Below are 24,203 nucleotides of genomic sequence, written 5' to 3' on the forward strand. Positions count from 1 at the left end.
CACAAATAGCAGGATTTTCTCTTTTATGGCTGAATAATATTCCACTGTATATATATCATATTTTCTTTTTTTTGAGGGTTTTATTTACTTATTTATTTTACAGAGAGAGAGAGAGACCACAAGCAAGGGGAACAACAGGCAGAGGGAAAGAGAGAGCAGGCTCTTCATGGAACAGGGACCCTGATGTGGGGCTTGATCTCAGGACTCTGGAATCATGACCTGAGCCAAAATTAGACATTTAACTGACTGAGCCACCCAGGCACCCCTTTATACCATATTTTCTTTATCTGTTCATCCATTGATGGTCACTTAAGTTGTTTCTGTATCTTGGCTATTGTAAATAATACTGCAATGAACATTGGAGTGCAGATACTTCAAGATATCAATTTCATTACCTTTGGATATATACCTAGAAGTAAGATTACAAGATCATAAGGCAGTTCTATTTTTAGTTTTTTGAGGAAACTCCATAATGTTTCCCATAATTGCTTACCAATTTACATTCCCACCAACAGTGCATCACAGTTCTACTTTCTCCACGTTCTCAGCAGCATTTGTTATCTTGTCTTTTTGAAAATAACCACTCCGAGTTGTGAGGTGATATCTTATTGTGGTTTTGATTTGCATTTCTCTGATGATGGGTGATGTTGAGCATCTTTTCAGGTACCTGTTGGTCATTGGTGTGCTCTCTTTGAAAAAATGTCTGTCAGGTCTTCTGCTCACTTTTAAATTGGATTGTTTAGGTTTTTTGCTATTGAGTTTATGAGTTTCTTATATATCTTGGATACTAACCCCTTATCAGATGCATGGTTTGCAAATATTTTCTCCCATCCCATGGGTTTCCTTTTCATTTTGTTGATAGTTTCCTGAGCTGTACAGAAGATACAGAAGATTTTTAGTTAGATATATATTCCCACTTGTTGATTTCTGCTTTTGTTGCCTGTGCCTTTGGTGTTGTATCCAATAAGTCATTGTCAAGGAGCATTTTCTCTATGTTTTCTTCTAGGAGTTTCACAGTTTCAAGTCTTAACCCATTTCAAGTGTTAAACCCATTTCAAGTTGAGGTTCTTGAATGACTTAAGGATGTAATTTCATTCTTTTGCATAAGAATATCCAGTCTTCCCAGCATCGTTTATTGAAGAGCATATCCTTTCCCTACTGTGTATTCTTGGCACACTTGTCAAGTATTAGTTGATTTTATGAGTTTATTTCTGAGCTGTCTATTCTATCCCACTAGTCTATATATTTTTATGTAGTACCATACTATTTTGATTATTATGGCTTTGTAATATAGTTTGAAATCAGGAAATGTAATATTTTGGATATTTGGAGTCTCTTGTGGTTCCATGAGAATTTTAGAATTTTCTTCCTATTTCTGTGCAAAATGCCATTGGAATTTTGATAGAGATTGCATTGAATCTATAGATGACTTTGAATAGTATGGATATTTTAACAATATTAATTCTTCTGATCCATAAACAAAGGTTATCTTTCCATTTACTTCTGTCTTCTTCAATTTATTTCGACATTTTCTGTGTAGAGGTCTTTCCTTTGGTTAAATTTATTCCTAATTATTTTATTCTTTTGATGCTATTATAAATCACATTTTTTAACTCCTTTTTCAGGCAGTTTACTGTGACTGTATAAAAATAATTTTGTATCCTGCAGCTTACTGAGTTCATTAATTAGTTTTAACAGTTTTTTTGTGGAGTCTTTAGGATTATCTATATATCAGATCATGTCAGGGCTCCTGGGTGGCTCAGCCGGTTAAGCAGCTGCCTTTAATTCAGGTCATGATTCCAAGATCCTGCTTCTCCCTCTCTCTCTGCCTCTCCCCCTTTCTCTGCCCCTCCCCCTTTCTCTGCCCCTCCCCATCTCCCTGCCCTCCCTCTCCTTCTGCCCCCACCCCACTCATACTGTCTTTCACTATCTCTCTCTCTCTCTCCAAAATAAATAAATCTTTTTTTTTTTAAAGATCATGTCATGTGCAAACATAAGGAGTTTAACTTATTATTTTCCAATTTGGATGCCTTTTATTTTTTTTTCTTGAATAATTGCTCTGGCTAAGACTTCCAGTACTATATTGACTAGAAGTGGTGAGAATGGATACCCTTGTCTTGCTCCTGATCTTAGAGGAAAAGCTTTCAGCTTTTTACCATTGACAATGATTTTAGTGAGCTAGGCATATATGGCACTATTATGTTGAGATGCATTCCTTTAACTAAATTGTTGAGAGTTTTTAATTATAAAAGAATATTGAAATTTGCCAAATGCTTTTCTGAATCAAATGAGATGATCATATGATTTTTATCTTTCATTCTGTTAATGTGATATATCACATTTTTTGATTTGCACATGTCAGACTATCCTTATATCTTGGGGATAAATCCCACTTGATCATAGCATTTGATCCTTTTAATATGCTGTTGAATTCAGTTTACCAGTATTTTGTTTAGAATTTTTGCATTTATGTTCATTAGGGATATTGGCCTGCAGTTTTCTTTTTATGCAGGGTCATTGTCTGGCTTTGGTATTAGGGTAATGATGGCCTCATAAAATGAGTTTGAGAGTGTTCCCTTCTCTTGAATTTTTTGTACAATTTTGAGAAAGGTTAATATTAATTCTTTAAATATTTGGTAGAATTCACCAATGAAGCTATCTGGTCCTGGGCTTTTATTTTTGGGGAGGTTTTTAAACACTGCTTCAATCTCCTTACTCGTTATTGATCTGTTCAGATTTTCTACTTTTTTTTTACTTAATCTTGATAGGTTGTGAGCATCTAAACATGTATTCAATCCTTCTAAGTTACCCAATTTGTTGGTATATCATCATTTATAGTGGTCTCTTCTTATCCTTTATATCTCTGTGATATCCAGTACAATGTCTCTTTTTTCATTTATAATTTTATTTAAGTCCTTTTTTTTGGCTAATCTACTTATAATTCTGAAATTTGTTATCTTTTTAAAAAATCAACCCTTGGTTTTGTCAATATTTCTATTTTTTTCTCAAGATTTTATTTATTTTAGAAAGAGCACACACCAGCAGTGGGAGGGGCAGAGGGAGAAGGACAAGCAGACTGTACACTGCGTGCAGAGCCCAAAGGAGGGCTCAATCCCATGACCCTGAGATCATGGCCTGAACTGAAATCAAGAGTTGGCACCCAATCAACTAAGCCACCCAGGAGTCCCTCTACTGTCTTTTTATTCTCTACTTCATTTTTTTCTGCTTTTATCTTTATCATTTCTTTCTTTCTGCTAACTTGGTACTTAGTTTATTCTTTTTCTTTTTCCTTGAAGTATAAGATTAGGTTTTTTATTTGAGATTTTTCTTTTTTCTTAATGTAGCTGTTTATTACTCTAAACTTCTCTCTTAAAACTGCTTTTCCTAAAAAAAAATAAAAATAAAAAAAAATAAATAAATAAATAAATAAAAAACTGCTTTTCCTACAGCCCATATGTTGAATTTCCATTTTTGCTCATCTCAAGGTACTTTGTTATTTCCCTTTTGATTTCTTTTGACCAATTGGTTGTTCAGGAGCATGTTGTTTAATTTCCACATAGTTGAGAAATTTTCTCCCATGATTTCTTGTCTGGGTGATCTGTCCATTCATGAAAGTAGAGTACTAAAGTCCCCTATTGTCATTATATTGCTGTTCATTTCTTTCTTTAATTCTGTTAAATTTACTTTATATATTTAGATGTTCCAATGTTAAGTGCATATATATTTGCACTTATATCTTCTTGATGAATTGAGTTTTTCAGGGGAGGACTTTCTTGGTTTTTAAGCATTTGTAGTCTGTATGTGACTGCTTTTCTTTCTCTTGTTTAAATTTCTAAGTTCATTATATTGTGGAAACATTATTTTGCCTTTAATATTTCAACTGTAGGGAAGATTCCTTATCACCTACTATTGGTCACATTTTATAATTATTTGGGTTTCTTTCTGTTATTCTGTAATTATTATGTTTTTCAAGTATAAAATTTCATACTGTTAGATTAACATTATTAATAATATTCTGATATTCTTTCTTTATATTTACTTAAATTTTCAAGGAATGCAAGGTATATTAAAGGCTTCAACTACTATTGTGCTTCCATTTATTTTGCCTTGTACTCTGTAGTTTTTAACTTCATATATTTCAGTGCTGTGTTATTTGAAGCCTAAAGATTCATGATGGTTATATTTTCTACCAGATAAATAATTTTAAGACACATGGAGAGACGCCTGGTTGGCTCAGTGGTTGAGCATCTGCCTTTGTTCAGGGTGTGACCCTGGAGTCCCAGGATTGAGTCCCACTTTGGGCTCCCTGCATGGAGCCTGCTTCTCTCTCTACCTATGTCTCTGTGTCTCTCATGAATAAATAAATAAAATCTTAAAAAAAAAGACAGATGGAGACTGAAACATTGGACCAACAGGTGGTTAATACTATCCCTAATTTATTGAAGCAAATCTCAAAACTAAAGACTTTTGGTGACAGGTGTACCTGTGAATGAGCCAGGGACAAATGCATGTAGTAATAAGATGCTTTATTAATGAGGAAAAGTGACATAAGAATAGACCAAGAATATATGCTTGGTCTTCTAATCACTTCTTCCTGGAGTTTGATTCTTCTTACTATAAGTTTTGTGAGAAAGGGCAGCAACTGTGGATCCAGCAACTAGCACAGTGCTCTGCCCTTGTCCTTGGTAGACACTTGGGAAGTAGTTGTGAATTAATGAATTAATTAATTAATTAGAGGTAAGACTATCTCTGGAGATGCCAAAAGACATTAATTAATTAATGCAGAAGTACCAAAATTCCAAATATGTGTTACAGACCCCAGTAATTGGTATCAGCATTTGTCCTACCTCTGCATCTAAATATGCCACTTCTTACAAAGCAGACAGTTGTGTTTTACATTCCTTCAAAAATTTTCATAGACTTACCCCAGGAGCCAGAACATAATATATTAAGCATTCCTCCTGAATGTGTACAGATTTCTTACTTACGTTATGATCCCGACTGAGAAGGCATAACAGGCATACCAGAGTTGGGATTTTGTAGCCCTGGCCTTTGTCTAGTTTCTGGGTCAGAGGTAAACAGCCCCTGCCAGAGAGATTCAATCCCAAAGCAAAAATGACAAGTTGTACTTGTGATGAAGCAAAGTCACATCCCTCTGAGAATTGAGTTCCTCATGTTGTCATGTGAAAATACTAGAGACCAAGTGTCAGTTAAAAATAACAATTCTTTTAAAATATGAAGCAGTATGGGGGCAGACCAGAAAGAAAATGTCAAAATATCAGTGGTTAACTCTAGCACAGGTTTTAATTTTTTTTTCTCCTTTATACTTTCTGTGTTTGCAAACATTTTCATGTGAACAGGTATCATTCTTATACTTAAAAAAAAAGTTTAGAAATGTAATTCTCTGAAGTCTTCCATTCTAACTACCCTTCAGCTAGGGAGTTGTAATTTCTCACACTTGCTCAGTTCCTGGCTGGAAATAATAATAATTTCTCACACTTAGCAGGAGCAGGTTTGAATTCAGTCACTGCTGCTGGTTCTGGTACTGCAGTGTTGTACAACATTGCATATGCTGCTAACATGCAACATGCTACAAGTTATGCCATTCACATCCAACCACCAGGGTACAGGGAAGAAAACAGAATCACAGTAGTTAATTCAAACAGAAGGATTTAGTACAATTAATTGGTTATTGTACTAGTGCTGGAGCACCAAAAGAGCAAAAAGGACCACTGAAGTAACCCAGCTGCAAGAAGTAGCTGTCACCCTTAGATATGAGGTTACTAGGATCTAGCTCAGAGAAGCAGTCCTATGGATCTGGCACTCCAGCCAGCTGCTGCTAGAACCTCTGTGGATTACAAAGAGACTACCTCTGGAGATGCCAAAAGACATAAGAGGTTAGCCACTGCCAGTAGTCACTGCTAGCAGATGCTCAGAATTGAGGGAAGGAGAGATCATGAGAAAAAAGGAGATGCTGGGATCCCTGGGTGGCGCAGGGGTTTGGCGCTTGCCTTTGGCCCAGGGCGCGATCCTGGAGACCCGGGATCGAATCCCACATCAGGCTCCCAGTGCATGGAGCCTGCTTCTCCCTCTGCCTATGTCTCTGCCTCTCTCTCTCTCTCTCTGTGACTATCATAAATAAATAAATAAATAATAAAAAAAAAGGAGATGCTTTCTCTCTTCTCACCTTCCACTCTCCCTCTAGTGCCTCCTATAGGCAGAATCAAATAGAATGCCCTCTGACAAGGGACTGTGGGAATGAGTTTACAAAGTCCCAGCTCCAGAATCACAGCAGAAAATAGAAGAGTTGGTTTGGAGCTGAGGGGCAATTGGTAACCAATTGGCACTCGGCTTTTGGGTAGGAAAGACTGCCATTTTGTAAGGAACAGCCACCCTGCTTTGTCCATTGTACTGTTCCAGACTTTCCATTTGAACAACTACGGATGGCCCACTTATAGCATTTTACGAAAAGCACCTTTCCTTTATTAAGGAACTATTCACTGGTGAGCCCTTTATAAACTTTTCTGGCAGCATGGATATGGGACTGAACCTGGTAGAGTAAGAGGGGTCAGGACTCAAGGGCAGTTCATTTGCACACACTTCTATCCAGTTGGTATATTTGTAAGGCTTATTCTCATGAACTCAACCACAGAATAATAGGAACAATATCCTCAATCAAATGGAGCAGTGATTATTAATAGAACTTCTAATTTTCTGAACAACCACGTAACCTTTGTTGAACTCGGAAAATGTCTCGTATCTAACAAGAAATGTCTGCCTGCCACTTAGGGAATATGTGTCTCACTGATGCTGTGCTGGGCATGTGAGAGAGTTTCAGACTCATTACAAGTGAACTTTTCAAATCATTTGTGTCAACCTGTCCAAACCCTGTGTTCTATATATTAAAATTTCAACTGCCTAATATTCTGAGCTAGAAATTGTATTTTTTTAAACTAACCCACAGGTACAATTGTTGCTCAGCTCTTGACTTCATAGGTAGCAATAGCGACAATTCACGGTCAGGACCTTCCATTTAGAGAAGATTTAAGCTCAGATTCTTCAAAAAAAAAAACTTGGCTTAGGGGTCAGGGGGCATAACTTTGATTTTTCTCATATAGCAGTGTTTACCTTTAGACATTTAACATCTGTGCCTCAGCATCCTCATTTGTAAAAGATACAATAAGAAGATTGTGAAGATTGTGAACATCGGATCATATAACCTATGTAAAAAGGTGCTATAAATGCATATAACCACCAATATTCTTATAAAAGGCAGACAAGTATAGTGATGTACAGCATAAAGTCTGGAACCACAAAACCTGGGTTCAATTCTTGGGTCTCCCATTTAAAAATCTTTATGACCTTGGCCAAAGGAGTCACATTTGCTAACTTTAGATCTCTTGGCTGTAAAATGGTGATAGGACCACCTACATCACAGTTTGTTGAGAGTAATAAAAGAGGCAGTATATGCAGGTCACTTGGCAGAATGGCAAGCATAATAAGCACTTAATAAATGTTACATGCTATCACTATTGCTGGCCTTTATTATAATCCTTAGTTTCAAGGGAACCATATATACAGGTACAGGTGTATGGTGAGTAATATTTTAACATATGAACATAAATATCATATTCTTTTTTTCTCTACTCAATTTCATTGAATGTAAATAGAAACTCTATATTTGTTACTGTTACTGACTGTATCACAAAGCTAAGCCCATGTTTGGTCTAGCTCATCTTTGTACTGGAGCTTAAGAGTCCCTGGTAGCTCTTTGTACACATTTGTACATTTCATGTGGGATCTCATTATTTATTTGGTGTTTTAGAAACTGGCTGATTTCTCTTTTACTGGAAATCTTTGTTTTCCAATCACTTGGATGTGTTTCTCCTGAAAACCATGTGATTCATTGCTATGTAAGGCAGGTCAAATCAACGTTGCTAGTTGATGACCAAGGCCTACTGTCTTTCATATAAGAAAATGGAGAGGCAAGTGAGTCTTGTTTACAATAAACTTTTTTATGACTCTAGAGATGGTACAACTGAAGTGTACCAAATCACATCTGTTAAAACTATCATTTTTAGACCAAAACAATGTTTTTGAGGGAATATAGAAAAATATTGATTTTTCTCACAGAGAAAGCATTAGTTAAGTCCCAACAGAGAACACCCAAATAGTTCTCATTAATTGTCTCAGTGCTGCTTAAAAGAGTCAGTTTTACAAGTGCTACTGCCCCCAAAGAAGTGAGTTATCCTCTTATCAAATATTTTACACAGTAACAGGCTAAAGAATGGAAATCCCATCCTTTCCTAATGTTGTTAACTGTTTTGTAAAAAAAATAGTTGTGCCCTGACAAATAGTATGTCTATACTATGACCTTTTTGTAAACTACATCCATGCATGGAGTAAACCAAGTTCTCCACAGATAGCAATGGCATTTGGTGAACACTCTACTTACTCTGTTACCCCCTTGCAATCCACTTCACCTACCGCAGCAAGAGAACACAGCTTGACACGCCAGCTCCTCTCTCATCATGCAACAAAATAACAAAGACCCTATGCAGTTAAGTCCTTAGTAGCTGGTACTCAGTTCTCTAGAATCTGTGATTAATGATGCATAACAATAACAACTCACAGTTATTGAGCACTTACTACATATAAGGCCCCATCCTAAGCATTTCTTTTTTATGAATTCATTTAATCTTCATAACATCTCTGTAAGAGATATACTGTCTTTGTCCTATAGGACAAGTGTACAAATGATACTAAAACAAGCTGATGTAGATACTCTATCCAAGCATCCAAACTGCATGGTTAGAATAATTTTAGCCCAATCAACCACACTTTGCACAAGTGTGCAAAGATCTGAAAAGACCCTCAGTTCACACCTGGATCTTGACCAGGAAGACTGACATGACTGACCCTCATTGCAAGGATGGTATAATGATTTGCAGTGTCTATGTTCCATAGAGTTGGGTTTTTTTTTTAGTTAACCTTTCTATCCCACACATCTTCATGGCCCTTTGCACTTCTCCTAGAGTAACAAATACTACATCCTCTAATTAAAATTGCTATGTCATGTCATCTCTACTGGGCAGTGCTAGCAGAGGGAATGAGGAGGGCTTAGTCATCCCTGTACCCATCATGGCACCCAGCTGAATGATGTGCATATGGCAGGTGGGAAGCAGTATGTCTCAGCAATCAAAAGCACTGGCTCTGGGTTGGCATCCCAACTCCTCCTCTCACCAGCTGGGAGATACAGGGCAAGTTTCTCTGTAACCCTCTGTCTCATCAATGAGCAGAAAACAACTGTGAGTGTCTTTTCCTTCAGTTTGGCTATTGATGAGATATTGGCTGTGTCCTCAGAAATTTCCTAAAGACATAGCAGTCCCCAAGAATCTTCCTGTATCACAGCATTGCTCACATCTTAGGGAATGCCTAGTGAAATGGTTGAAGCCATGACTCGGAGCAGCCTCCTGACCTTTAAACCAGACCCTCTGTGCTTGGGAAAGCACATATCTAGATTGTGAGCAGAGAAATGGGCAGGTGAGCAGAAGGAAGGTTTCACTCTTCCTACCTAATGGAATGTGCTGTTGAGCTCCCAAAGGAGGAGGAAGGGTCCTCATTGAGCAGTCGCTATCCATCATTTTAATCATAACATGCTGTCATTGTTCCATACATGTTACTAGATAACCAGAACATCAGTGAGTTGAAAGAAGGTTCACAGGGCTGCTAGCCAAGCAGCATCTCAGTTCACAGCTGCAGACAAACAGAACTCTGTGATGTGTGGGAAAAGTGGCCATCAGTAGATGGTAAATGTCAACATGGCTAGAGTCTTTCTTGGCATTTTAAGTTCAAAAGTGTCAAATCTGTACAGAGCTCTGTTTCACACCAAGTGGCTGCTTGCTTTCCAAAACGGCCGGTCCTGAAAAAGACCAAAATTTGAGGAGGTGTGGAAGTTATTAGGGGAAAGGCATTTAATCCAAATAAATTACTCATGAGTTAAACCTTGATCAAAAATACTGTTTACATTTCTTTACTAATAGATGTCCCTGACAGCCAATGAAGACTAAGGAAGGCTCTCCCAGCTCCGATTCCAAACTCAAGCCAGGGAAAATCCAGATGATTAATAAGAAATAATAACAGCCTATGTTTCTTTTTCAGTTTTATATTTGACACCTGTATGATACTTCAGTTAAAGGTGCATTTTTAACAGTTTTATTGAGACACAATTCACACAACAGAGTCCACCCACTGAAAGTGTACCATTCAGTGGATTTTAGTATTTTTACAGAAACATGCAACTCTCACCCTAATTTCATCTTAAGGCATTTCCATCACCCCCAAAGAACACTTGCTCCCACTAGCAGTCCCTCCTGTCCCTGCACCTATCCTGCCACTCATCCCCACTGCCCCACCTGAGATAACTACTAATCCACTTCCTGTCTCTGTGTGATTTTTTTTTAACCTAGACATTGCCTAGCAGTCCCTTCCCTTGATTTATAATTAGAATCAAATGATAAGTGTTCCCTCAAAATCTGTCATTTTTGAGAAAATTCATTTTCTTCATGCATCACTGAGCCTTCCCTCCTCCATTCAGCCCCCGGCTCCTCCACCACCTACAGAGGAGAACATCGTTCTTCATTTCACGAGTATTTATTGAATGCCTGCCATGTACTGCCTGAACACTTGGGGTAGTCAGTGAACAAGACAATGGCCATTGGCCTCATGGAGCTGACCTCCTAGCACAGAGAGACAGAACAATAAGCAAAAACAAGAAGAAAAGAAGTGAAGTGTGCAGTGTGTTAAGATGTGCTGTGTATTATGGGGAAGCAGGAGTGGAGTAGGATAAGGAGCATTGGGAAGGCAATGCACAGGGAAGGGGCAAGTTACAGCAGGGAGTGGGGTGGTCAAGGCAGACATTTCTGAGAAGTTAAAGTTTGTAAGACTTCATGGAGGTGAGGGAGGTGACCTGAGCATGTGTCAAGGGACAAGCATTTTGGGCAGGGGAACAATCCCAGTGCAAAGGCTCTCTGATGGGGACAAGGGGAGCAGGGAATTGGTGAAGCTGAAGAGAGCGAAGTAGGAGACCATGACAGAGAATCAAATGGGGCAGATTATTGGTGCCCCAGTGGGGTATTGAGCAGAGAGTTCACCGGCTGGCTCATATATTCTCAAAGGACTGCTCTGACTGCCATGTTGAAAGGAGACCCAGAGGGAGCAAAAGCAGAACAGGGAGGCCTCCCAGACACTATTTTAGAGGCCACATTAGAGCAGCAGTTCTCAACCTTGGCTGTTCATCTGAACCCCTTGGGCAATTTTACAAAACTAAGGCCGGAGTCATACAATACTAATTGGTTTAGGATACAGTCTGGGCCTTGGGACTTTGCAAAGCCACCCAGGTGATTTGATACAGAGCTCAGGTTGACATTAGTGTTTTAGGAGCTCTAAGCAGTCTCACCAGTTCGACTTTGCAGCTGGGAAACAAAAACCCGCAGCTGGCCCTGGCCACTCCTGGCAAAGGTATGCTGAGAGGGGACCGGAGATCTCACGGCTGCGGGAGGGCCAGAGTTGGAACAGCAGGCAGTTTGTAGAGCAGGATGAGGCTGCGTGAAGCCCAACTTGAGGATGTCCATCCCATTCTTTGCCTAGATCCAAACCCGAGTCTGAATGTGAGAGCTGGGCTTTCTCCCTGCATTTAACAGAGGACTTGTTGTCATCTATCAGGGCAGAATAGAAGGTTAAGGCTTGAACCTCAGGAAGTGAGTATGTGATTCATTCAACAAGCATATTGTGGGAATTATAGTTACAGTGTGCCTGACATTGTGCACAGAGTGGCTGATAAAAAGGTAAGGTCTAACCATCCTTGCCTGATCCAGATGGCTCAAAGTTAATGCCATATAATATTTCCAAATGTGTTATTTGTGGAAAGCCTTTAAATAAGGTGGGGGGGAACCCCTCAGTTGCATATCTGAGCTGTTGGCATTTCTAATTCAGAGGGATGAATAGAACATTATTGTGTTGTATTCGGCACAAGTACAGCAGGAAAAAAAAGATGCCTGGAGCCGTGAGCTGAGCATGAATCAGCAATCTCATTCTATTGTTCAGAAAATAATCACAATGCTGGGAGAATGGAATTTAAGAAACATGCAGAAATGCCCTTCCCCCCAGCAGGAAACACACTGGCTAAACCATAGCATCGTGTTTTTTGGCTTCCTGAGCTGAAAGGAATGTAAAAATCTTGGAGAGAATTTAGGGAAAGCTGATTTATAAATATGGAAAATACAACCCGTAAGAAATGTGAGATGATTTAGATGCAGCATTGGCACCCCCTAAGAAGTGGCATGCCAAGGGAGTGTTTATTCACTCATGATCAGGAAGTAGAGCTGCCCTAGCTTCAGTAAATAACAAGTGTTTCTCAAGTACCTGCTATGTGCTGAACCCTGGGCCAGGTGGTGGGGAAAAGAAAAGTGGTCCCTACCATTTATCTAATAATCTTTGGTAGTGGGCAGGGAAGTACAGGGATACTATAAGGCAGCAAGTGGTTCTCAAACTCCTGCATGCACCAGATTCATCACCTGGAGGGCTTGTTACAAACAAGACTTCTGGCCCCACCCTCAGAATTTCTGATTTACTGGGTCTGAGGTAGAGCCTGAGCATCTACATTCTAATGAGTTCCTGGGTGATGCTGATGCTACTGATCTGGGGGACCACACTTTGAGAACCTAAAGAAATAAGCACTTGACCAGAAGAGGAGGGTGAGTGTGGGTTGAGTACAGAAGTCCACTTGGAAAATGCAATGGATTTGTTGCCACTTTTTAAATGTCTTCTCCAGTACATAACTAATGGTTTTTGATTAGCAGTATGCTTGGGACAAACCACATTGGCCATGGCTTTGCCACCACTGGGAAGGGTGGCAAGAAGCATGGGTAGAAAGTTCTTTGCAGGCCTGTGAACTCAAACAAGACATATACAGCAGGGTGGTGTCCAGTGACTTCTAATGAATGAGCATGCATGTGGGCTCACAGCAGCAGGTGAATGCCTAGAGGGAATGAGAGAGTGACAGTAGGGTGACCTACCCCTACAGTTGTGTTCATACTCAAGCACTTCTCTCCTGACAGAAATTCTCAACGGCATCAGCTGGGAAGCCTCTTTTAGGTACACATGCCTAGGCCCAACCCTGGAGATGGTAAGCAAGTCTTCTCAGCTGATTCTGCTGTGAGATTAAGAACCACTTCCTTCTTGAGATTAAGAACCACTTTCTCTTGGAGTGCCTGGGTGGCTCAGTCATTTAAGCATCTGCCTTGGGCTCAGGTCATGATCCCAGACCATGTTGGGCTTTCTGCTCAGCAGGAAGCCTGCTTCTCCCTCTGCCTCTCCTGGCATGTGTGCTCTCTCTCGCTCACTCTCAAATAAATAAAGAACCACTTTCTCCATGCTTGAGCTGCATACTTAATGTAAGCAGAATGCAAAGCCATCCTCTTTGGAAATGCAAAGCTCCTTCATATTCCATGTCCTGTTGTCACTTTATTACTGTAAGACTTGAGTGTCTCTGATTTGAGGGTACCCATTTAAAACATTAGTGGCCTTCAGAGGAGGTAGCTCACTGTCCACCATCAGAGCTGGGTGCCTTGGTAATCACCTTTCACTGGTAATGTTCTAGAGAAAGCTGACTGTGCTGGTCAGGAATGGAGTAGCTGGGTTGCCTGCCCAGTGGCAGTGCAGCCTACCCAGGTGGCACCTCAGTTTCTCTCACATGTTCCCAAATGGTGTAGGCTGGTGACTCCCAAAACATGATCCCCGGAAAGTATTGTCAGATCACCTTGGAACTAATTAGAAACACAGAGCCTCAGACTCACAGCCCTCCACCCAAGACTGCCTAAATCAAAAATTCTGGAGGTGGATCCCAGCAATCTGTTTTAACAAGCCTTCCAGGTGCTTGCCAAAGTTTGAGAACCACTAGTGTAGGTCATATGTGGCTTCATTGCTTCATTGGCACATATGAAGAAACAGTACAGGATGGAAAAGCAGGCGACCTGCCATCTATAGATCTGTTGAGATACTCATACAACTCTTCCAGCATGTTTAACATCTCATGCTCATCTGTCAGATTTCCACCTAAGGACTTACTACCAAGCCAGCTTCTTGGCTACCTTTGGCATGCCTATAACTCCCAGTGAAAATGTGACTTTATGGCATTCCCTTTCTTTCTTTCTTTCTTTTTTTAAGATTTTATTTATTTATTCATGAGAGAGAGAGAGGCAGAGACACAGGCAGAGGGAGAAGCAGGCTCCATGCAGGGAGCCTGACGTGGGACCCAATCCTGGGTCTCCAGGATCACACCCTGGGCTGAAGGCGGCACTAAACCGCTGAGCCACCAGGGCTGCCCATGCATTCCCTTTCTTATACAATGCAAGGGCTGTGCACTTTTTAGAGACTTCATCACAACTGCCCCTGTGACAGGGGCTCAGGAAACGCTATTGACTGTTGGCCAAATCTTGTTTGTTCCCAACACCGGCTTAAATCCTGCAAAGGCTTTGCCCTGTGTCTCATTCCCTTATTCTCTACTCCATAGCAGTAAGTCAGGTTGACTTGCTTAGCAGCGTTAAGCTGAAAAGTCAAATTATGTGGCCATGGCCTCGCAAAGAGTGAGGGGTAGAAAGAGGTCATGTAAACACCAGCCTTCAACTATTCACTGAGTCCTGAAACTGTTACCACCATGGTTCCCAAACTCTTAACAAAGGCACCCTGGGAGTGCCATGGCAGACACATAGTTACACAAGGGAACATCTTTAATTTTCAAGGGAAACACAGCAATGACTATCAGCATACAAATACTATTCTTAGGTTATTTGGACCTTATTACTTAGCAAATGGAAAGTTTAATTGTTTCTTTTGACCTGGGGTCGCTGTGAAGAAATTACTAAAACACTAACCATGTCATGAACTGAGAAAGCTGGGATCTCTGTGTCCTAGAGCCACTAACTCCTGGAGGAGGGATAGATGGGCTCTACACCTTCTGATCAGAATATTTTAGCCAGACATTTAAGGAAATATATATTCTAGCTTTAATTTAGATATCAGGGAATAAAAAATATAAGAAAATTTTAACTGCATGAATCTTTCAGGGGCTTTTCTTTCTTACCTCCCACCTAGATCTGCCCATCTCAGCTCCCTGCCTCAACGCTTCACTAGGCTTCCTATAGTTATTTTGAAATAACAACCTAAATTCTCATTCGGTGCCCCAGCTCTTCCTTTATGACTTAAATGTAGTGGATTAATTCTTACAAATTTGAACTAATGATTGCTCTGGTGCATTTCTGAAAATCACCTTTAAAACAGCTTGTTGAAAGGCAAAATCTAGCTGTGGATTTAAGGTCAGCCAAAGACCTTCATCAAGCAAGAAACCAAGGAAGGGGAGAATGGAGACAATATAAAGTTTATGAAGTATTTCTTTTTAAGATTTTTATTTATTCATGAGAGGCACACACAGAGAGAGAGACAGAGAGACAGAGACAGGCAGAGGGAGAAGCAGGCTTCCTGCAGTGTGCCTGATGCAGGACTCGATCCTAGGATCCTGGGATCACGACCAAGGGTGAAGCTCAACCACTGAGCCACCCAGGTTCCCCTTTGAAGTATTTCTGTAGGAACTTTGTAACATAGTCCTCCTCCGCCTCCCACAATTTTAGCATTTAAGAAGTGGTTAACAATTATAACGATGTTTGGGCAGCCTGGTGGCTCAGCAGTTTAGCGCCGCCTTCAGCCCAGGGTGTGATCCTGGAGACCCAGGATTGGGTCCCACGTCAGGCTCCCTGCATGGAGCCTGCTTCTCCCTCTGCCTGTGTCTGTGCCTCTCTCTCTCTCTGTGTGTCTCTCATGAATAAATAAATAAAATCTTTAAAAAAAAATGATTATAATGACGTTTGTAAGGAGAATTCTGTTTTCATCTTCAAGGAATTTTAGAGACAAATCAGTCTTCATAACACCTTTTTAGGGAAGAAGACTCTTTTTACCTGAGGGTTAAAAATCTACAAGGAGCTCACTGCAGATTCCAGAGGCAGCAAGGCACGAGCTGGGTCTGGGCAAATCCATCCCTCTGGGATGTGGATGCTCCCTCTGTCAAAAGCTGTTGGAGAGGGTGGCAGTGGAGAATTAGGTTTTTGTTTGTTGGTGTTGTCTTATTCATCATCAAACACTTTTAAGAAATCAATAATAAATCGTTTGCTTCAGTCCTAATGTTTTATTTTCACATTCTCATTTGTTGTTTTTCATGCATGTGTCTTAGTGAGTCACCTAACCACAATTATATATTCAAGCATCTGGTGGTTCTGCATGGTACCTTCATTCCTCCGGAGCTATTTAAGTCCCCTGGCATGATGAATTCGTTTTGAGTTCCTTCAAAACACACACACACACACACACACACACACACGCACACACAGGCACACAGACACACGTACTTGATTTTCATTGCTACAGGGAAGCTACCCTACTCTCCACCAGGTGTCAGTAGAAGCAGTTTTAACCACTCACTTTGGCCAACAGGGCCTCTGTTGGAGTCATTTCTCCTGCTGTGTCAGACACTTCCTCAAACCACCCACTTGCTTCCTCTTAAGAGACTAGCTTCCACTCTGAAAAGTGTTCAGAGCGGATGGTCCACCTGCAGAGAAAGGTAGCTCAGAAGAAAGTGCGTTGTAAACACAGCTGGCAGTCAAGTTGATTCTCATAAAACTTTTACTGGCTGGTTACTTCTTTTCTAGCACTACATTATGTGGCCACAGATAGTACCAAGTTCCACTCAGGGTGATTATAAAATGAATGTAGTGGATGCTTTTAGATTCACAGGGAGCTTTTTGTTTGTTTTAAGCTCAGTCTGAGCCCAAGAACCCCACTCCTACCACTGTCTACCTCTAGTCCTCAAAGAAGAAACAGGATTTTACTCAGGCTGTGGCCCCAGAACCTAGCACACAAGGATGGAAGAATAACAGCATGGGTCACCGTCCACTTTGATGTTAGTGACCTTGTCCCTACCCTGAGACCGTTGAACATCCCCAGTGTCATTCTGTTGGTAAGTGGCAGGATCCACACTCTTTCCATGCCACAGTGACTTTTGCCTGGGAGAGAGAAGGAAAAGGAGAATGGAAGAAGAAGGGGACAAGGATTTGGCTTGGATAGAGGTTAAAATGAAAAGCAGAAATGAGCCTCACAACGAGATTGTTGAATATGAATTAAAAGGGGTGTGTCGGGTAGAAGTAAAGTCTAATCACTTTACCAAGAACAAAAAAATCAGCCACAGCAAATTAGGCTCAATTTTAATCACAGATCCTGGTTGTCTTGTCTCATTCCCCGAAGGCAAAACACAACAACTGCCGAAAATCTCAAATGAAAATTATAGCTCTGCCTTTCAATAGTCATTTGCTCCTGTCTCCTATGCTGGGCCCTAGTTGCTTGCCCACCATATCCAGCAGAGGAATTCTGTCCCTGCCCTCTGCCCCTAGAGGTGATCCATTCAGACGAGCATCTGGGCCACAGCACAAGTACCAGCTACTTCTGTTTTTCCACATCTTTAACGCGGCCTTATGTTCCTTTTTAACCAGCCCCATTCCCAGTCTAACTGTGCTGGCTTTTTAAATTGTTTCCTCTTATTGATTTTTTTTTTTTTTTTTTTTTTTTTTTACACAACACTGCCAAAGAGGGTTAGTTTTACCAAGTGGAAAAGGTGGATCACAGTGTGGTATGATTTGAATATACTTTGCCTCTGTTCTCTTCTATTTGAGTTCTTATTACTATCATCATAAATTTAACTGTTACATATTCACTTCATTGAATCCTAGATTTGTTATGAAAATGCAAAGACTTCAGCAAAGGATAACTGGGACAGCATTTAGGAAGTTATAGAAATGGGAACAAATTCATCTGGGCACCCAACCTTCTTTGTTCTATAACAAATTTAAATGACTGTGAAAGATAAGCTAGAAAGGGAAAAATTTTTTCAAAAGGTAAAATTAAGTCTGGAAAAAGGAGAATGGCAGGTGGGAGAAAGGAGAAATATCACTTCCACTTTATCTTGGTGATAATGGGGTTTAGGAAGGTGGACTTCTGTGTTGTTATGAGTCTTCAAACCACCTCAGGATAGCTCAAAGTAGAGGCCAGATAATAGCTCCAATTTCTCACACCTTAGGGATGTTTGGGCCTGGCCAGATTAGTAGATCATAATGATAGTGACTACAATAATGATGAACTCTTCCAATACCTTATGTTGATATCCTACTTTTAAATCTATAAAGCAATTTCAAATCCCTTTGGCCCTTATCATAACCCTGAAGGGGTAAGAGGTAAAGAGGCTATCTGAGATGGTTGAGCTACTGAGTTGAGACTCTAAACCATCTGGAATGATACCTGGTCCAGGAATCTTTCCTCTGTACCTGGGCTTGAACTTGTTCTTAAAAATGTTTCCCAAATGGCAGAGTAAAGTTTTGATGGACACGGGCCCTTCCCTATAAGGGGCAGGGGATACAAAGGGAGACTCCAGAAGGGAGAGGATATTCAAAGTGGAGGCACCTGATGGAGATCCATAACCTCATTGCCTTCCTTGAGAGGTGCAGCCCACTCTGAACGGATGGCCATTTGTCTTCACCCAGCAGTGTTTCCAGATGCCACAGACAGAGTAATGGCAAGGCCAGAAGGGGGCCAGAGTGGGCCAAGCTGCTCTGGCCCCATCCCATAAACCCCAGCAGTACCCAATGCCCCACCATACCAAATAAACTTAGTAAAAACAGTTGCTTGCTATGTAGACACAACTTCAAGACACATCCTCATGGATTGCCCTCCACTCATATTGCCGTGACCTCTAAAATCCAGGAAGAATAGATTATCTATGTTTGTTCAATGTCAGGTGAGAGAGTGGGTGTGTCCTCCTTTGAGAGCCTTCCTGGTGTTAATGGTCTCAACTTAGAGTCTGTGGTAAACTAACATTTGGGCATCTGACCTTTTAAACTGAATCAAGAAATTTGTCCATGAAAGCTACCCCTACCCCACCCTAGGGCACTTATGGCTTCCTTGGACAGCCCATGAAGCACCTGTTCAAGTGTTAACAGAGGAGCCCTATATATCTTCCTGTTCTGATGCATCAAGCCACATAATACTCCCAGACCCTTACTCCAAAGAGAGCCAAGGAAGATGGCCTTGAAAAGGCCACCAACACTCTCCTCAGAAAAGGTTGATGTAAAGACGTGAAGAGGATGTGATGTTTCATGTTAATTATGTACAGACTGTATAAGCAATGACTCACTGGACCCATATGGAAAGATTTTTCAAGGGGTGATTTTTACAGTTGTCCCTTCAATGTTGTCATTTCTAGAGGGAAAAGGGAAACACAAGGGGATAAATGGGTGTGCAGTCTGAGCAACTGCACTGGGGTTTACAAGATGGAGTTAAACTGTATTAACTCTGGCCCTAGTCTAGCTTTGTGACCTAGAACACTAAGACAGTAAAATAACAATGATCCCACACAAAGAGGTGCCACCCAAGGGGTTAACCTCCTGAGGAGTCCTCCACATTGCAGCAGAGTTCTCTTTCTCAAAGTGGGTCATTCTCTAAGGACCTTCCTGAGCTCCCTATTTCCCATATGATGAAGACTGAATTCCATGGCAAACCTGTCAAGACCTGTCATTATATGGCCCCTAACTACATTTACAGCTTCATTACTGGCCATGTTCTCTTCCCTCCCCACCCCAAATCATGTATCCTCTGCCAAGTTGCTCTACCTTTTGTTCTTTTGTTGTTCTTGAGCCATTCTTTATTCTCCACCTGGAAAATATCCTGTCTCATTTTTCAAAGCCAAGCTCAAATGTCCCTGTGGGTCTTCCTCATACAGATAGAATTCATCACATTCTCCTTAGTGCCTCCAAACATATCTTTTATCATCTGGTCAGCTCTTGTGCTGCTAATGTACAGACTGGTTCTTCACCTAAGCCCCCCAGGGGCAGGTAACATGAATAATTCATCTCAGATGATCCAGAGCTTGCAACGGTGTCTGGTGGCATAAATGGAGTGGTCCTAGACCAAGTCCTTGGGTTAGAGGATTTGTCTTTAGCCTCTAGCCTTGTTTCTCTGAAACTCATCTTTCTTCCACCCAAAAAGGAATCTACTGCTTGTAGGTCCTGTTCGCTGTTCCTCTGACCAAAAATAGCTCACACTTTTTTGTGTTGCAGGATTTCTCTGCCTCTAGTACCTATGATTCTTGGTCACACTGCATTGAAGAATGAAGAGGTAGACCACACAAAGAGTGGTGGGCAGCAAAGCAAAGTTTATTGAGCAAGACTATAAAGCTTTCAGAGAGGGATAGGGGCCCAAGAGGGCTGGCCTTGGAGTTTTTTAGATGAGGGCTTTTTATGAGCATCTTTGCTGAATATCTTAAGCAATCAGGATGTGGCAAGTCATGCCAATCAGGGCTTTGGTTATGTATTGTCTCCCTATTAGACTAATGTCCACGTGCTAATGGTCTTTTTTTTTGCTGACATCTAGGGGTTTTTGTCTTAACTGCCCCTTGCCCATGATAGTGACAAATGTTTTGTGTTAAGTGTCTTATTTTAGGACATTTTGCAGAAGTCATTTCTGCAAAAGCTGCAAAGCAGAACGCTAGTGCATTCCTGTCTAAGCTGTAAAACAGGATGTTCGTGCTGCTTTATTTTAGCTGTCCTGACTCCGTATTTTCTTGTTGGACCCTGGTGCTGACTACCGAACTGGCCAACTAACTACTAACAGCACATCTCTTTTTCATTCTATTCAATAGATTGCATTTATATCAATTTATGTCTTTTCCATGAGCTTTTGCATTTTAACAATCATCAAAGCCTGCAGCCAAAGCTTAATGTGCATCCACACATGAGTTTGGTGGAGGAGGACCCGCAAATCTCCTGAAAATATATGCCAAATCATGTACTCATCTTTCAAGGGAAGGGTCCTATAACTTCCATTATATTCTTTGAGTAGACCAGATCTTACCACAACCCCAAACAGTTGAGATCCACCGAGCTAAAGCAATGAAGCTTTAAAGAAGAATTTTAGGGAGAAGCATAGAACAGGCCTTTGCACATCCCCAGAACCGTATCATACACCTGGCATCTGCTTTGTTGCAGAATGAAGACTCTGGTCTTCTCAAGAGAGGCTTAATCTGTCCTGAGAACAAGAGCAGCTTGAGGTTGGGAGATGGTGTGCCTTTGTGCATTTTTTCCTGCCTATAGATGTGCATCTTCTTCCACCTAAGGTCAAGCAGAAAAAGTCCTCTGTCCCCTTGGCGGGCCCCAGCAGCATCTCTCCAGCCAGACCACTGACATACTGAATTAACGCTTCCCACATGACAGATCCTCACATATTTGAAGACCGTATGACTGTTCACTTTTCTAGACTCCTTTCCACACTTCTTGTAAGACATGGTTTCCATCAGCCTGGACATTCTACATGAGGCTTTCTCTTCAAATATAGCAGCCCAGATGTGGCCTGGCTGTTGTCCTATAGGCTACATTTTTTCCATCCATGCAGCCCAAGCTGGCCTCTGAGCTCTCAGAAGGTTGTAGGGAGCCCAGTGTCTTCCAGAGTCCCTGGACCTACATCCTACGTGTTTGTAATATAATAATTCCATTTGCTTTCCAGTTTCAAAGAACTCAAGGACAACTTCCCTGCCTTTTTTTTTTAAATATATATGTGTTTTAGATGTTTTGGGGGTGAATGCCCACTTTTACCTTCTTCCAAGGGGAACAAGTTTCACCTACAGGACATGGCATCAGACAGAGAGTGATTAAGTGAGCAGAAGAAGGAGAGCCCTGAGAAATTGTCCCACCACCTCTTGGCACATTGCACATGTGGCTTGTGTATTTAGCTGCTCCTGGCCAGGGGACTCCGCCTTCCCAGCCAGCTTGTAAAATGGATTATAAATTCCTGGAGGGCCAAGAGCCTCTAGTCTTAACCTATTTGTATCCCCAGTGTTTATCCCAGTATTAAATGCTCACATTGCATTCATAACGGTGTCTTATTTCTGTTTCCTTAATGTCACTTGGGTCCCACACCACCATCTGCTGCCACCACCCTAGTTCTAGGCACTTTCATCCCTCCTCTAGACCTGCCATAGCCCTCTGACTGGTTTGCTTTGACTAAGTAGCTGTGCAGATTTAAAAACTCAATTAGATACTCAAACTCCTCCACTTAAAACTGCAGTATTTAAAAGAATTACCCAGAGGGATGTCTAGGTGGCTCAGTGGTTGAGCATCTACCTTTGGCTCAGGTCATGATCCTGGGGTCCTGGGATAGAGTCCTCCAACAAGCTCCCCTTTGCTTTTCCCTTTGCTTATGTCTCTGCCTCTCTCTCTGTGCCTCTCACAAAAATAAATAAAATCTTTAAAAATAATAATAAAAATAAATAAAAGAATTACCCAGAATCATCCCTGTGCCCCAAGCGCAAGAATGAGAAGAAAGCATTATATCATGACCCATGGAAAGGCCTAGAGAGGACAAGCACCTTTGGGTCCAGAGTTACCTCCACTAGGTAGCCTTTCTGGATAGCCTCTGGTAGGAGGCTCTGCCCCCTTTGAATCCCAGGCTGCTCTGAAGAGACACTGAAGGGGAAAGCTGCATACATTTCTGCATTTTTTTAAACATGATTCTCTCCCTTTTGGGTTAGAAGCCTCCAGTGGGTAGGCCCAGGTGCTATCTTTGGGCAAAGCCTGGGGACAGCCGAAGCATAGTAGGATATCGATCAAGACCTCTGGACTGACCAACCAAATAAATGAATGACTCATACAAAAGGAATGTTCTCCATCCCATAGAGCTTGCCTAGGAGACTAAACTGAGTGCCATTCTCCCCCTCAGTTGGTCCTGAGATGCTGACATTGTGAGAGGAGCTTCACCTAGAGGATCTGGGACATGGACCAAAGCTGGGTCTCCCAGTAGGCTCTTCCCTGCCCATGAGCAGTGGGACTTGCTGAATGAATGATGTAGAATGCTGTATAGACTGTGTCTTGGCCCTTCCAGGACAGAGAGCTGCTTGTCAATCCTTCTTAGCCACTCCTTTGCCAACACATTGCCACCTGACCCTTCCTCCTCACTGACCTACTCGGTGAAAGCCTTCCCTGAGTTTGTTTCCTTTCCTGACGAATTTTCAAGCTTTCTTTATTTTTAAGCTCTTTGGACTTTGTTTTCTCCTTTGGCCCCATGACCATCTGGTGAGCCCCAGGCTCTGGGGGACCTTCTCTGTGTCCACTCCTCAGAACAAAGTCCCTCACTGACCCCACGCTATGTCATAGAATGGCCAGGAAAAGAGGGCCCAGACACCTGCCTAGAGGGTTCTTAGACTTCCCTGCAATTACATTACAAAACTCTAGAGGTCATTGAAGGAAAACAGCACTAAATACTACCAAATACAAAAGTACTATAATAATAGTAATACTATTATACTATTAATGCTCTGGTAATGGTAATCGTATAGTAGTAGTAATGGTAATACTAAAGGAAAACATTACTACATAGGAAAATTAGTATTAAACTTTGTGGTGACAATATTTTTAAAGCCTTACTAAGATTTTTTTCCTCTTGTTCCTGAGTACTTTCTACTTTACACACAATTCAGATGCCTATTCAATTGAAATTTTGAAAACAAAGATTATTTTACTTGATGATATAGCAGAACATAACTGGGATTTTATAGTTTCACCTTTGAGATCATGAAAAGGAGACAAAACTGTTTTGACACACTTGTATTAATATTATATTTTAATATTAGTGTTATCAGTAGAGACTCTTGGTTGCAAGTGGCAGATACCTGACTTAAATCAGCTTATGTAAACATGGGGACTGTTTTGCTCAGGAAGGATTGAGGAAGCAAACCCTCAGAGAGACAGGAGGGACACAGCTTGCCCTCAGGAAGAGCTGGAAGCAGGGATTGGAGCCAGTGCATGAGTCTGAGATTGACATCCCTCACTTGGAGAAGCAAGGATATAGACTCAAGATGCTACACCCTAGCCACTCTCAGGAAAAGCAGCAAGTCAGTGTACTGGTAGCATTCTTGAAACTTGAGATGGAAAAAGAGACATGTAATCTTTAATAAAATATTATGTTGAAGACTTATTTATAGAAGGAAACCTGAGATTAAAAATTAAAACATCTTGTAAATTTACACGTATCACAGAGCCCACCAATGCTTCAATTTCCCT

At 41.1% G+C, this 24,203-nt stretch overlaps 1 protein-coding gene across 50 annotated transcripts in view; it reads left to right on the forward strand.

Moving 5' to 3' along the window:
* Window positions 1-24,203, forward strand: part of THRB (thyroid hormone receptor beta) — a 372,815-nt gene that overhangs the window by 245,998 nt on the left and 102,614 nt on the right. The window lies entirely within an intron of this gene.

The sequence above is a fragment of the Vulpes vulpes genome, chromosome 11, assembly GCF_048418805.1.
Source record: "Vulpes vulpes isolate BD-2025 chromosome 11, VulVul3, whole genome shotgun sequence".
NCBI classification, from domain to species: domain Eukaryota; kingdom Metazoa; phylum Chordata; class Mammalia; order Carnivora; family Canidae; genus Vulpes; species Vulpes vulpes.